The sequence below is a fragment of the Emiliania huxleyi genome, assembly GCF_000372725.1.
Source record: "Emiliania huxleyi CCMP1516 chromosome Unknown EMIHUscaffold_201, whole genome shotgun sequence".
NCBI lineage: Eukaryota > Haptophyta > Isochrysidales > Noelaerhabdaceae > Emiliania > Emiliania huxleyi.
Genome location: NW_005200589.1, coordinates 262,201 through 275,441, shown reverse-complemented (window position 1 = coordinate 275,441; position 13,241 = coordinate 262,201). Strand labels below are relative to the sequence as shown.

At 71.6% G+C, this 13,241-nt stretch overlaps 1 protein-coding gene across 1 annotated transcript in view; it reads right to left on the bottom strand.

Moving 5' to 3' along the window:
- Positions 1–2,726: 2,726 nt before the first annotated feature.
- The window catches only part of EMIHUDRAFT_365960 (hypothetical protein), a 10,988-nt gene continuing 473 nt past the window's right edge, over positions 2,727–13,241 (bottom strand). Inside the window, exons 2-3 of the mRNA XM_005781469.1 lie at positions 12,962–13,157; positions 2,727–2,932 (exon numbers count right to left, since the gene is read on the bottom strand). The gene's annotated coding sequence lies outside the window, so the exon portion shown is untranslated. The remainder of the gene's footprint in view (positions 2,933–12,961; positions 13,158–13,241) is intronic.

Sequence of the window (13,241 nt, the reverse complement as noted above, 5' to 3'; positions counted from 1 at the left end):
TTTGGCGATGCGGCGCATGCTCGCCGCCCGCACGTCGTCGTACAACGAGTGCACCGCGAAGGACGCGGCGGAGTGGCTGCGCGGGCTCGAGCAGGCTGACGCCGTCAAGCACGCGTGGGGCGTCGTCGTCGTCGACGCCATCGACCGCCCGCCCCACGCGGCGACGCGGCTTGCCATCATGGAGGGCACGTTCGACCACGACTCCTTTGCCGCGTTCCTGCGGGCGACGCCCGGCGTGGCCGTGCCCTACTGTGGGGCGCATGGGCCGCCGCGGTCCGCGGCGGACGATGCGCCAATGCCGGGCGCGCCGCCGGACGCGCCGATGCCGGGCGCGCCGATGACGGACGCGACAATCCCGGGCGAGCCGCCGGCCCCGGCGGCGGAGGATGCGCCGATGCCGGGCGGCGGGCAGGACGCGCACCGTAACGGCTGCGCGTGCCCCGGGGGCTGCCTGGGCGGCCCCTCGTTCCTCCCGTTGGATCCGTGCTGCGAGTGCGAGGAGTGAGTCTCGTCGTCGCTTCCCACACTGCGCGGCGTGTGGGTGGGGGTCTCTGTTGATCACTGTACTGTACTCTCGCTCTCTCTCTCGCTCGCTCGCTCTCTCGCTCGCTCTCTCTCTCTCTCTCTCTGTGTGTGTGTGTGTCTGTGTGTGTGTGTGAGTGTGTGTGTGTGTGTGTCACTTGGTTTAAAGTCGCGTCATTAAATATAAAATCGCCCGCGCGCTCCCGCGCGCGCTCAGGGATGTCAGTACCCACGCCGAGGAGTGCGGAACCGCCCCGTACGACCTCTCCCGAGCACTTTTCTCACTATAGTTTCTCGACTTTCGGTCCATCTCGCTTTGGCCCTGGCCCCAGAGAACAGCCTCGCGCCGTCAGGCGCCGTTCGCGACTCCATGAGCCGCTCAGGACAAACCCGGGCGGTTTGGATATGCGCATAGTACGTTTTCCACGCTGAGCTAGCCAGATATATTCGTTTGTATCTCCCGATATCTCCCCCAGCACACAGTCCGAAATCAGGTGACGAGCGATGTGTTCGAATCCGGAAAAAATCGTTAGCCGTCCCCCGACCGTCGGCGCGACCCTTGTGGGTGGAGGGAACGGCCCCGCACCCGTTTTGTTGCGTCTCGTTGCCCGAACCGTCCTGCCGGCCTCCTTTTTGGCTCCTTTCTGCTGCTGAATAGCGACGGTGCGGCGCGGCTGTGCCAGGACCACGCCCGGGGCTGTAAGCGCGCTCGGGAGCATCCAGTGTCGTCGGCCGTATCGGCAGGGTCGGCCACGGCGATTCATAATATGCGCCGCTCCGCAGGGTGGTACCCTGCCACCCGCTGTCGTGATGCTTTTGAGCTTGGCGGTTCGGCGCCCGCCGGTCACTGGAGAGTGCCCGCCGCCAGCCTAGAGGAGCGGCGTTTGTCGAGAGCCTGCCGTGGAGGGGGCAGTGTGCGGCAGGGCGGGGTGTCACGGGGCAGAACGGTGGCAGGAGATTTGTGAAGACAATATCACGCTGCGGCGGAGCAGCGGTCGCGACTTCGCGATGATGTCACGGGTCACCTTCGCCGAGTCTTTTTCTTTATCTTCACCACTTCCACCTACCTACCTGCTGTCAGGTACTATTCTTTGACAGCGAGCACGTACCATTTCCGACACACTGTATCGGCTGACGTACAATCGACCGTCCGGACGCTACGTAGGCAATATGCGCATGCCAACAAGCGACCTCACCTGGGTGTGTCTCACACTTGGTTTAAAGTCACTTCATTAAATAAAAATCGCCCGCGCGCTCCCGCGCGCTCATGGGTGTCAGTACCCACGCCAACCCGAGCGACAACTCAGATAGACTCTCCGAAGACGTGGTGGAGTCTGGTGCACACCGGCTCGACCTTCAGTCCTCACACACCTCCCATGCCACCACGAACCAGTGGCCAGGGTCCCGACGCGACTGCTGCGTAGTGAGGCGCGAGTTCGGCACCCACACGTTCGGGCCGTCCCCGGCCCCGGTGGGCAGGGAGAGCGAGTCGTGGAGGCGGCGCAGGAACAGGTCGAGCTCGCCCACCCCCACGCCGCACGTGGCTAGGCGCCCAGAAGCGTCAAAGTGCCGGGCAAAGTTGGGCAGCAGAGTGTCGGTGATCTCGGAGTCGTCCACGGTAAGGTTGGGATTGCGCGACGCTCGCCACCGCGTCGGCAGCCTTGTCAGGGCCGCTGTGGCAAAGTCGATGGTGCCCTCGGCGACGCTGTGGTCGAGGTTCACGTCCTGCCAGCCGCCCCCAGCGTGCAGCATCCTCGCCGCCGCGTACGCGGCGACGATGCCACACGAAGAGTGGAGCTGGTGACCGTGGTTGCCGAAGGAGGGCGGGGCGCGCGCTGTCACCGCCACCTCAAAGCCGAGCCCCTCGAGCCACAGCCTCAGCCGGCGGGTGTCGAGAGCGCCCCCCGGCCAAAAGTCGACGATCCTCGCTCGCCGCCTCGGCCCTCCCGGCGGCGCGGCGGCGCCCGCGACGGGCGGATCGCCCCACGGCGCACCCTGCCGCCGTAGGTACTCGAGGTGCTCGCCCTCATACGACGCCGCGGGGGCGGAGGGCCGCGACCCGCTGGGCCGGCTGCCGCTGGCCGGCCGGCCGCCGGTCGCCGCGGGCCTCTTGCGCCCTCGCGCCGGCGCCCCTTGCGCCGGCGCCGGCCGCGCCGGCGCCGGCGGTCGCCGCGCCGCGGCTCCCTCGCTCCGCCGCGGCGCGGCCTGCGCCGCGCTCGCGACCTCGGCGCGCCGCGCCTGCTGCCCCCGCGCCTGCTGCCCCCGCGCCTGCCGCCCCCGCGCCGCCCCCGCGCCGCCGTCGGCGGCGTCCAGCGCAGGCGCCGCCGCCGCGTCGCGCGCCGCGCGGGCAGCCTCGACGGACCAGAAGCCGTGCTCGTCGTACCCGGCGTCCCACACGCCCAGCGAAGGGCTGTGCGCCAGCTCGAGCAGCGCCGCCTTGTCCGCATCCGAGAGCGGGCGGAGCAGGCGGACGCCGTCGAGCGTCCGCACCCGCGAAAGCATCACGTAAAAGTTGCGCAGTCGCAAGTGCGGCGGGAAAGGCCGATGGCCGAGGCTCAGGACGATCCTGTCCATGGTCTTCCCCTGCGTTTTGAAGTCGGTGAGGGCAAAGGCCAGCCGGAAGCCGTGGCGCTGGAGCGGCAGCGTCTCTCGGCCGCGCATCGCCGCTGCGATGCTTGTCATCTTGTGGCAGTACGAACGCGTCGAGGTGAGGAGCGGGACGATGTAGTGCCCCTCGGCGAGCGTCTCGCCGTCGGCCCACGGGTAAGCGGGGGTCGCGGCCGTCGCACGCGCCGCCCTGCGGGCCTCCTCGCCCTCGGCCTCGAGCGTGAGCCCAACCACGTTGACGGCGAACGGCGCCGCCTCGAGCTCGACCTCGGCATAGCCGCCAGCCTGCTCGGCGGCGTCCACCTCGGTGGGGGCGGCGCCGCTGCGGAAGACGAGCGAGTGCAGCACCACGTCCGAGCCGTTTGCTGTGTCCTTGGACGGCGAGATGTTGTCGGTGAGCATCGCCGGCGCGCCCCGAACAAAGTAGCCCCACATGCCCGGCTCGCTGCGGTACAGCGGCTCGAGCGCCTCCTGGTCGAGCCCCGCCGCCACGCGCGGCGGAAGCGGCAAGCGCCACTTGTACAGCGGAAGAGCGTGCGCCTTGGCGAAGGCGCGCGCCTGCGCCAGGTTCAGGTGGTCGCGCTCTCGCTGCGAGAGCACCGCGATCGGGGCGAACGCCCAGCCGGCGCGGCGGCCGCACGCCGCGCAGCACCCACTCGCCCGCTGGGCGCACGCGGGGCAGCCGGGCACGGGGCGCATGTCGGCCGCGGACAGTGGGCGGAGGCGGTCGATCAGCCACCGCGCGATGGGCTGCGCGCCGCGCCCGACGGCGCGGCACTGCCGCAGCGCCTCCCGAAACGGCGCGTCCTCCGCCGCGCGCATTAGCCGGCTCAGGCTGAGCCGGCGGAAGCGGCGAAACAGCTTGACGCCAGAGTCGATCTTGGCCTGCTTGAACGGGGACTTGTCCGTGCCCTCGTCGTTGCCCGGGAGCGGCGCGTCCGCCGCCACAAGCCCGGCGTACAGCTCGGTGCCGCCCGGCGGCGGCAGCTGCCAAAAGTCGCCGGGGGCGAGGATGTGGAGGCCGCCAAAGGGCCGCGCGCGGTGATCGGTCCTGCCGTCGGGGCCAGGGACGCCCTCGAGCAGCTTGCGCAGCCGGCGGTCGATCATGTCGAGGCCCTGCGCGCCGATGAACGAGATCTCGTCGATCACGAGCAACGACCACGACGACAGGTTGCCAACGTACTCCCGCAGCCTTTCCCTCGCCTTGATCAGCGCCGTCGCCGAGAGGGGCTTGTCGGAAAGCGTCTCGCCGTCGAAGCCGAAGCCGAGGAGCGTGCACACCGTGGGCGCACGGTGAGGCGCCGCAGCCACGCCGGTGTACGCCGCGACTGCCAACGTGCCGAGCCCGTACCGCGCCATGAGCATCTCCAGGTATGACACGGCGAGCGACTTGCCGGTGCCCGCGGGCCCGTGCAGCACGTTGTACGGCGAGACGTGGCGCTCCTTCATCAGGGCCGCCTCGTCGTCGTCGGACAGGCGCCGCGATGCGCCGAGGAGCCGGCACCGCTGCGCGTCAAGCACCGCGAGCACAGCGCTCCGCTGCTCGCGGTTGAGGGGAGGCCGCTCGTCGAACGCGCGCCCCGAGGACGCCGCCGCGGCCTTTCGCGCCTGCCAGCCCGCGCTGAGCGCCACAAAGCCTGCATCGAGCTCCACCGGGCGGGGCGCGAGCTCCGGCGGCGGCCACTCGGCGTCCGCCGCGGCGGCTCCCGCCTCCGCCGCCGCCTCCGCCGCCGCCCTGGTCGCCGCCGCCGCCGCGGCGCGCTCGTGCCCGGCCGGTGCGGCGGCGGCGGCGGCGACGGCGGCGGCGGCGGCGGCGTTGGCGGCGGCGTTGGCGGCGGTGGAGGCGACGCGCCGCAGCGGCACGCGGGAGAGGGTGCCGGCGCGCTGCACCCGCGGGATGCCGCCGGGCACGAGCATCGTCGCGCCGGCCACAGCCCGCGGGTGCACCGCGGCGAGGCTCTCGCCGTCGAGTGTGTCGCGGGGCGCGAGGCGCGCCACGTCAGCGAGCGCCCCATCGAGCCAGCGCTCGGCGTTGGACGCCATCTTCAGGCGCCGGTTGCACACCGGGCGGACCGCCGCCGCCGCCATGTCGGCCAGCTGGCGCGCCGCCCCACCGTCGCCGTCCGCGCCGCCGGGCTGCGCACCGGCAGCATGCGCCGCCCGCTCCTCATTCGTCCACAGCCGGCGGCACCGCCCGCGCCACTTGGACGACATGGTCGCCACGGTAGCGTCGCCCTTGAGTGCGTTAAGGACGCCATCGATTGCACTGAGGCGCGAGCGCGCGATCAGACGCCGATGCAGCAGCGCGGGCGCCGGCGCGGCCTCGCCGACGCCGTCGAGCGCATCGCAGCCGCGGTCGGCGTCGCAGCGAAGCTCGTGAAGGAAGTCCAACCACTCGTCCCACTCCGAGTCGTACTCGGCGCCGGCCCCGGCCCCGCCGGCGGCCCACGGCTTGAAGACCGCCAGCATATAGCGGGCGTGGTCTCGTGCGCGCCTCAGCCACGCCGCCGTCGGCGCCTCGCCGTCGGCGAGCGGTCTGGGCGCGCCCGGCGGGGAGGCGCCAGCCAGCAGCGGCACCGGCACCTTCTGACGCTCCACCTGCTCGTGGGTCGTCGCCAGCCTGCCGCCCGCAAAGCAACGCCGCAGATTCTGCGGCCGGCCTGCGCCGACGGCCGGCTGACGAGGTGCGGCGTCGCGCTGCTTGCGCCGGGTCGCGAACGCGCGCTCCCACTCCCAAAAGTTGAACGCCCGCAAGTCGCGCCCCCGCACCGCGTACTGCTCGGCGCGCGACACCGGGGTCGGCACACCGTTTATCTTGTAGACGGTGGCGGCGCCACCGCGATACTGGGGCCCGTCGCCCGCCTGCGGGTCGTGGTCAAACAGCTCCTCGCCGCCAGCCTTGGCGCCGCCCATCTGCAGGCTAGCGTGGTCCGCGCCGCCGCCGCCTCCGTCGTCCTCCTCCTCGTCGCCAGCCGCCCCCTCGCCGCCGTCGGCCGCGCTGCCGCGGCCCGCTCCGCCTCCGGCGTCCTCGTCCGCCGCGCGGGCCGCCGCCTCCTCGCGCGCCGCCTCGAGCGCCTGCTCGCGCAGCTCAACGTCGCTGCCGTAGCCGTCGGACTCGCCCTCCTCGTCGTCGTCCTGGCCGTCGACGCGCGGGTCGTTGAGCGAGTAGCCGCCGGCCAGCGCGACGCGCCGCATCTTTAGAGCGTCCCACGCATAGAGGTAAGCGGTGCACTCGGACGAATAGGTCATGCTGTGGCCGAGCAGCATGCTCGCCGCGCAAGTTATTGCCAGCTCGGACGAGCAGGCGTTGAGCGCGCGCTGGGCAAAGTGCATGCCCGTGCGGCGCGTCGTGCCCGAGTCCTCCGCGATCGACGGCCAGGTGTCGATGTTCCGCTTTGCGTCTGCCAGTACAGAAAGCGACTCACGCAGGTCAAGGTCGGACTTCGCCGAGTACTTGCAGCTGTAGCATCCCGCCGACTTGGCGTTCTCGCCGCCGCCGAGGCTGAGCGGCGGCGCGTTGGAGCCGACGCAGGCAGAGAGCGTGCCGCTGGCCTCGATCACAACGCCGTTGCGGCAGCCGAGGTGGCACCACGCTCTGACGAGCGTCATGAGGCGCCCGTGCGCGGCCGTGTGCCTCTCGGCGTTGCCGTCCGCGGCGTCTTCCAGCAGCCTGTCGAGCGCCGCGTCGAGCACGGCGGGGTCGACGATGCACCTCGCGCCGCGCCCAAGCACGCGGCGCCACCCGTCCGACCCACGCACACTTTGCACCAAGCTGGCGAGGTCGGAGGCGCTGCTAAAGGTGTCCTCAAAGTAGTCTGCGCGCTGGCGCCCCTCCTCGACGTGCTTCCTCAGCGCGTGCAGCGACGCGTCGTCCGCGCCCTCCCCCTGGTCCGCATGCCTCCGCTGCAGCTCCCAGACGGCGGCCGAGCGCGGGCGCCGCGTCTGCGTCGCCTCGCAGGGGTGGCACACGGCGGCCAGGTGCAGGTCACGCTTCGCGTCGAGCGACTCGCCGCACTCGCACGCCGGGTTGAGGCAGCGCCAGTCGGTGATGACGTTGATCCCCGGCGGTAGCTGCCTCGCCCTCTTGGCGACCAGCTCGAGCGCCCGGGTGGCACTGACGGGGTGGGGACGCGGCACGCAAAAGCGGCAGCCTATGCAGCCCTGCTTGGACTTCTTGCACGATGGATCGTGCTTCGGGTGGTTGTGGACGTGCGTGCCCTCGAGGCAGCAAAGGGTAAGCTCCCGCATGCACTCGACAAACCCCTCGTCGTTGGCGTCGGGGACGGGCAAGTACGTCGACCGGCGCTTCGGAAGCGAAAGCACGCGGCGCGCCACGTCGACCGCGTGATCAGCCAGGGGCAGCTCGGCGGTGAGCTGAGCGTCGAGTGCGGCGCACGCCGCCTCCTGCAGCTGCCACCTCCCGACGGCCGTGGCCAGCATCTCGGGATGGGCGCCGCCGTGGACCATTGCGTGCAGGTGCTCCGAGTCGCGCCCGTTGGTCTCGGTGACAAACGACCAAGCGGCGCACTTGCCAAAGATCCCTCGGGGCCGGTGCGCAATGTCGCTAGTGCGCCGCCGCTCGCCGTCGGGGGGGAGCCCGACCAAATGGGTCAGAACGCTTCGCGCAATCATGTTGAACTCCGAAGCTGTTGCGACGGGGTTGGAGGCGGCCAGCGCCTGCAGCCTCGCCTCCAGCTCGCGCGGGAGCGGCACCTCGACGGAGCCGAGGGTGCCGCCAGTGCGCGCCGAGAGGGCGGCCCGCCTCTCCTCGCCGATCTCCTCCCCGCGTAAGTGCGCTGCGAGCCCCTCATCGGTCGCCGGGAACGAGGCGTTGTCCACCGAAGCGAAGGAGAGGCGGATCGAACGCGGCACGTGCACGTCGTCGGGGGACACGGAGAGGAAGATTGTGGCGGCGCCGTAGAGCCGCATCATGCCGTAAAGCTCGGTAATGACGGCCGCCTTCTCCAAAGTGCCCCAAGGGACGCGCCGACCGCAAAGGTTTAGCATCGGAAGCACCCTCTTGAACACTGCCTCGGCCGCCTCGCTCTTCGGATCCTGCTGCGCCTCGAGGAGGAGTCGCATGAAGTCGGCGTCGCCGACGAGCGCGGCAAAGGAGTCGAAGGAGTCTCCGCTAGTTTTAACGCGCGCCGCGACACCTTGCGCCACCGCGTGGCGCTGCCGCTGGTTGGCGAGCACGAAGAGGAAGTGCGGGTCGTGTGCGAAGCGAGCGTCGAAATGCAAGAGCATGTGTCGAGCCTCTCTCGTGCCGACCGTCGCCTCGGGCAGGGCGTGCGTTTCGAGCAGAAAGTGCTGCCAAAAGGAGTCGTGCACGAGGTAGTCGTTGTTCACGAACTCGTTGTATGCCGACCCGTTGACCCGGGACCGCACCGCGCGACGGCCGCCACCGCCGGCGGCACCAGTTGCGGCACCGGCCGCGCCACCGCCTCCGGGTGCATTGGGGCATGGAGGGGCCTGCCGTCCGCCCGCAAAAGCGGAGGCGGGGGGATCCCGCTGGCGGCCACCATTGCGGTGCGCCTGCACCGCCTCCGGGTCGGGCGCATGGGGCGAGGGCATGACCACGTCTTCCCAAAGCGAGGAGTCGCTGTCCGAAGGCGACGCCTGGCTGTCGCCGTCAGAGCCGCCGCCGCCTGAGCCGCCGCCGGCGATCGACGTGAAAAACAGCTCTCCCGCTGTGAGAGGGTAGAAGCCTATTGCACGGGTGTCGTCGAGATCGACTCCGTCCGTCCCGGGCGTGTAAAGCCGCAGCCGCAGGTCGAAGTCGTGGGGCAACTCGGAGCCTGCATGGCCGAGCAGACGAGGGCCGTCAGGCCGAGAACGCAGCTCCTCCTTCAGTCGCGACTTGAGAAGACCGACGGACCAGCGCGGGTAGAGGTTGCGTAGCACGACGACCGCGCCGACAACTGATCTCGCATGGACCGTGACGGCATCACCACACTCGTCTCCGCTGTCGGCTGCGCTGGCCGGCTCGCGGCAGCTCAACCGAATGGACTCGTCGCCCCAGTCGTCGGACATGTAGACGGCACGGTCCATGCGATCGCCGGCGTCGCCGGAGCGGCGGCCAAGCCGCTGCACGGGAGTTTGTCCAAAGTCGTCCTCGGACGGAAAGAGCGAATCCGAGCTCTGGGAGAGGCTGTCTGCTTGATACTGCACGCGGACGCAACCGTCGCCGGGCGACACAGGCCCCCGCGTGTTGGTGAGGTCGACGCCGAAAGCTCGCCCACCACGTCCGCCGCCGCCGCCACCACCGCCGCTCGACGGCAGCACCTTGTCGCTCCCGCTGCCCCCGTCGCCATCGACAGCCATCGCGTCCGGGCAGCTCCCCGCCTCCTCCATCTCGACGTCGCCGGCGCCGAGCAGAGCGGCGGGCGGCGAGCCTGGCCGGCTCGCCACGCCGTCGGCGGCCGCCCCGCCGTCGTCGCCGTCCTCACCGCCGTCGCCGTCCTCGCCGCACTGCCCGCGACTCTGCTCGAGCCCGACCGCCTTGGCCACCTCGGCGAGCGAGTCCTTGAGCTGGTCGTCGGCGCGCGCGGCCTCGTCAAAGACCGAGACGTGCGCCACGTCGAGGTCGAAGCCGATCTCCGCCCCCCCCTCCTCGCCGGCGTCGCCGCCGCCGCCCTCGGGGCGCCCGTCTCGGTCGATCTCGCCTCCCGGCTCGGAGGAGGCGCGAGCGCGCACACCGGCGACGTCGCTCGCCTCCGCGTGCCGTTCGACCGACGTGTCAGCAATGCGCACGACACGTCGGAGAAGGCGCCGCTGCACGTCGTCGACCACGCCCCGAATGCGCTCGAGGCTTGGCGCCTCGGGCAAGTCTGGCGGGACCGGCCCGCCTGGTGGCGACTGCGGAGTGGACGAGACAGGACGGCGGGCGACGGCGTCGGCGCCGCCTTCGCAAAACGAGGCGAAGGCGGCCTGCAGCGGCGCGCTCCAGGCGGCTCCGGCTGCGTCCCGCAGCGCGACCGGGGCCGCGCCGCAGATATCGGCCCACTCGGCGTACTGGTCGCGGCGCGGCGTGGAAGCCGGGGGCTCGACCATAGCCGGACCGGAAGCCGGACCGGACTCACCCTCATCCGAGCGCCGCGTCTGCTGAGGTCGAAAGTGAGTCCGCCGCGGCAGCCTCTTGACCGCTCGGCGGACACTGAGGTAGTTGTAGATGACGTGCGGCCGCAGCGCCTCGCCGACGACCCGCTGCAATGCCCTGTGCTCCAGATCGCGCACCGTGCCGCTCGGCCCGACGAAGGCGACCTCCACGCCGTGCAAGAAGCGCGCGATGTCCTGCTCGTCGCCAAAGGCGCCTTCCGCCACCTCAGCCGCATCGTGCGGGAACGTGATGACGGCAGCCTTCAGCCGCCGCCGCCTCGCGTCGTCGCGCATGCCGTCGGGCACGCGCACCTTGATCAAAACAGCGTAGACGCGCGCCCTGGCGAGCAGCAGCTGCTCGAGGCCGCTCAGCGGCGGCAGCAGGCTCCCCGCAGGAGTGCCGTCACCGCCGCCGCCGCCGCCGCCGCCGCCATCGCCGGCCGGGCTCGCCGCCGCCTCGAGGGACGAGGCGGATCCAAAGTCGACGCCACCAGCGAGTGAGCAGAGCGGCGGCTTCTTCGGCGGCTCGTCGCCCTCGGGAGACTCAGCCGCGCGGTGGCAGCCGGGGCAGAGAAACGTGGCCGGAATGAACTCGGCCGACGAGTCGCGCGGGCGCGGCTCAGGCCGCGCGGGGTCTCCGGTCGAGTGGTGCACCAAGCGATCGTGAAGGTGCCAGCGCCGCGGCATCGCGTCGGCCGGAGCCCCTGTGAATAGCAGCGCCGACGTGGAGTGCTCGCCGAGGACATACTCGGCGTACGACAGCGTTGGATCGCGAATTCCGCAGGACCCGCAGGCGCGGACCGGCGTCTCCTGATCCATCACGCTCTTGTAAGCGCCCACTACCCGCCGCGTGTCTGCCGCATCCGGAGCGGCGTTGGAGTAGAGCTCTGCCTCGACGCGGTTGATCGCGCGCGCCCGGATGGCACAGCAGTGCCAACCGCAGACGTCGTCGTCGCCGCCGCACGGGTTGGCGTGGCGGTCGAGCAGCCTCTCCAATGCGGCCGCCTCCTCGGCGAGCGCGTGCCCAGAAGAAGAAGCCACGCGGCGCTGCACGGGAGCCACCTCCGCGTCGGTGGCCTGGCCGCCGTCGGGTGCGCCGTCGGGTGCGCCGTCCCGGAGGAGGTGCCCGCTCAGGGCCGCAGCGTCGGCCTCAGCTTGCGCACCGCGCCCCGCCGCCGCGCCGCGGCCGACGGCTCTCTGGCGTCGCGGGGCGCGCGGCCGTGGCGCGGCGGCGGCGGCTCCCCGCTGGAAGGTCTGCTGCCGCCGCTGCTGCCGCTGCAGCCCCTCGGCTTGCTTGCGCCGGACCAGGTCGTCGCGCAGCGACGCCGCCTCCTCCTTGAGCTGGGTGGGAAAGGAGGTGTCTCGATAGAACTTGGTCCACGACAGCAGGCGGAGGGCGCCGTCCGAGCCGTCTGCACAGCGCTCGCGCAGCTGCACCTGGTACCCGCCGTGCGACGGCACGACGTCCTTGACGTTCCACGCGTGGAGCGGCGCGCCGCCCGCGCCGGAGAGCCGGCTCTCGAAACCGCAGGCGAAGCATTGCACGAGCGTCGCAGCGCAAGGCGCCTGCAGCCCGCGGCGCAGGTGGAGTGCGCGGCGCTGAAGCCCGCGGTCGACATCCCAGCGTGCGCTGACGCGCTCCCCGCGCCGCGGCTCGCCGGCGCGGGCGAGCTTGCGGAGCTGCGCCACCTCCCGCGCGAGAGCGCGGCGCACGCGCCGCGGCGCGAGCCGCAGGCGCCTCCTGCAGGTGGCCATAGCGCGCTCGAGAGGCGAGTGCGCGCGCCACACCCGCTGCAGCAGCCGAGCGGCGGCAAGGACGGCGAGGAAGGAAAGGCGGTGAGTCGCGCAGCGGGGCAACTCCTCGGCCGAGGCAAGCCCGCGCGGAGCGTCGCGCTCGCCAGCGTCTGCACCGCACGCTCGACGGCTCGGCCGCTGCCCGTCTTGCGGGTGCAGGCCCGGCGCAGCGGCAGCGGCAGCGGCGATGCGCTGGGCAGCGTTCGCGAGGACGGCGCGGCGAAAGCTGGCGAGTCGGCGCGCGGCCACTCTGCGGGCGGCGCACTGCAGACCGACGGCCGCGGCGCTCGCGCTCGCCGCTGCCGCTGCCCTCTCGGCGCGACGCTCTGCCAGCTGCCGCCACGCCCGCTGCACCGTGCGCGACGCCCTCGCTAAGGCCCGGGTGCGCGTACGGCGGTGCACGAAGAGTCGCACACGCAGCCCGTCCATGGAGGGCTGTGTCCTCGCCACAGAGAGAAGCAGGCTGATGAGGTGCTGGGCTGATCGTGCTGGGGCATCTCCGACCTGGACCTCGATTCGGCGTGTTACGCTAAGTCCGTCAAAACAGGAAGCAGCGCCGCGAGCGGTTTAGAGAGATGCACACCCACCGCCCCCGCACACTACTCGCCGACGACTCGCAACACGCGTGTGTGGCAAGCAAGGGACCACCGTATAGGTGTTGCTAAAATCTCTCTCTCTCTCGGTGCGACCCGCAGAGAATAGATGAAGAGAGTCGCGCGCACGCACAACCCAGCCGTCGAGCAAGCGGTCATGACCAGAGGCGCCCGCGGAGGGACAACCGGGATCGCCCTCGCCCGAGCCAGAGCCAGCCCCTGGCCCCTGGCCGCGCGCGCGGCCTTCTCTCCGGCCCGCATCCACCGCAGCGGCGGCCGCCGCTGCGAAGACTGCGGCCGCGCGACGCCTCCACGAGCATACGATCGAGCGCCCGGAGGGGTTCGGGCTGAGTGCCGTCGCGAGACCTCGGCACGCCTGCGCACGCCTGCGCACGCGGCAGAGCGACAGCGGCACCACCCTCGTCGGGCGCCGACGAAGCGTGCTCGCGGGTCGCCGCTCCGTCGACCGACGGCCGAGACACTTGCTCCGACGCCGCCCCGCCCCCGCCCCGCCGGTCCGGCACCGATATCTCGGAGGACGACCTAAGGAAGAGCGTGGCGGCGCGTCGCCGGAGGACGGCGCGCTCGTGCTCTCGCCGCGAGATCGAGGGAGGGGGGGGGGGGGGG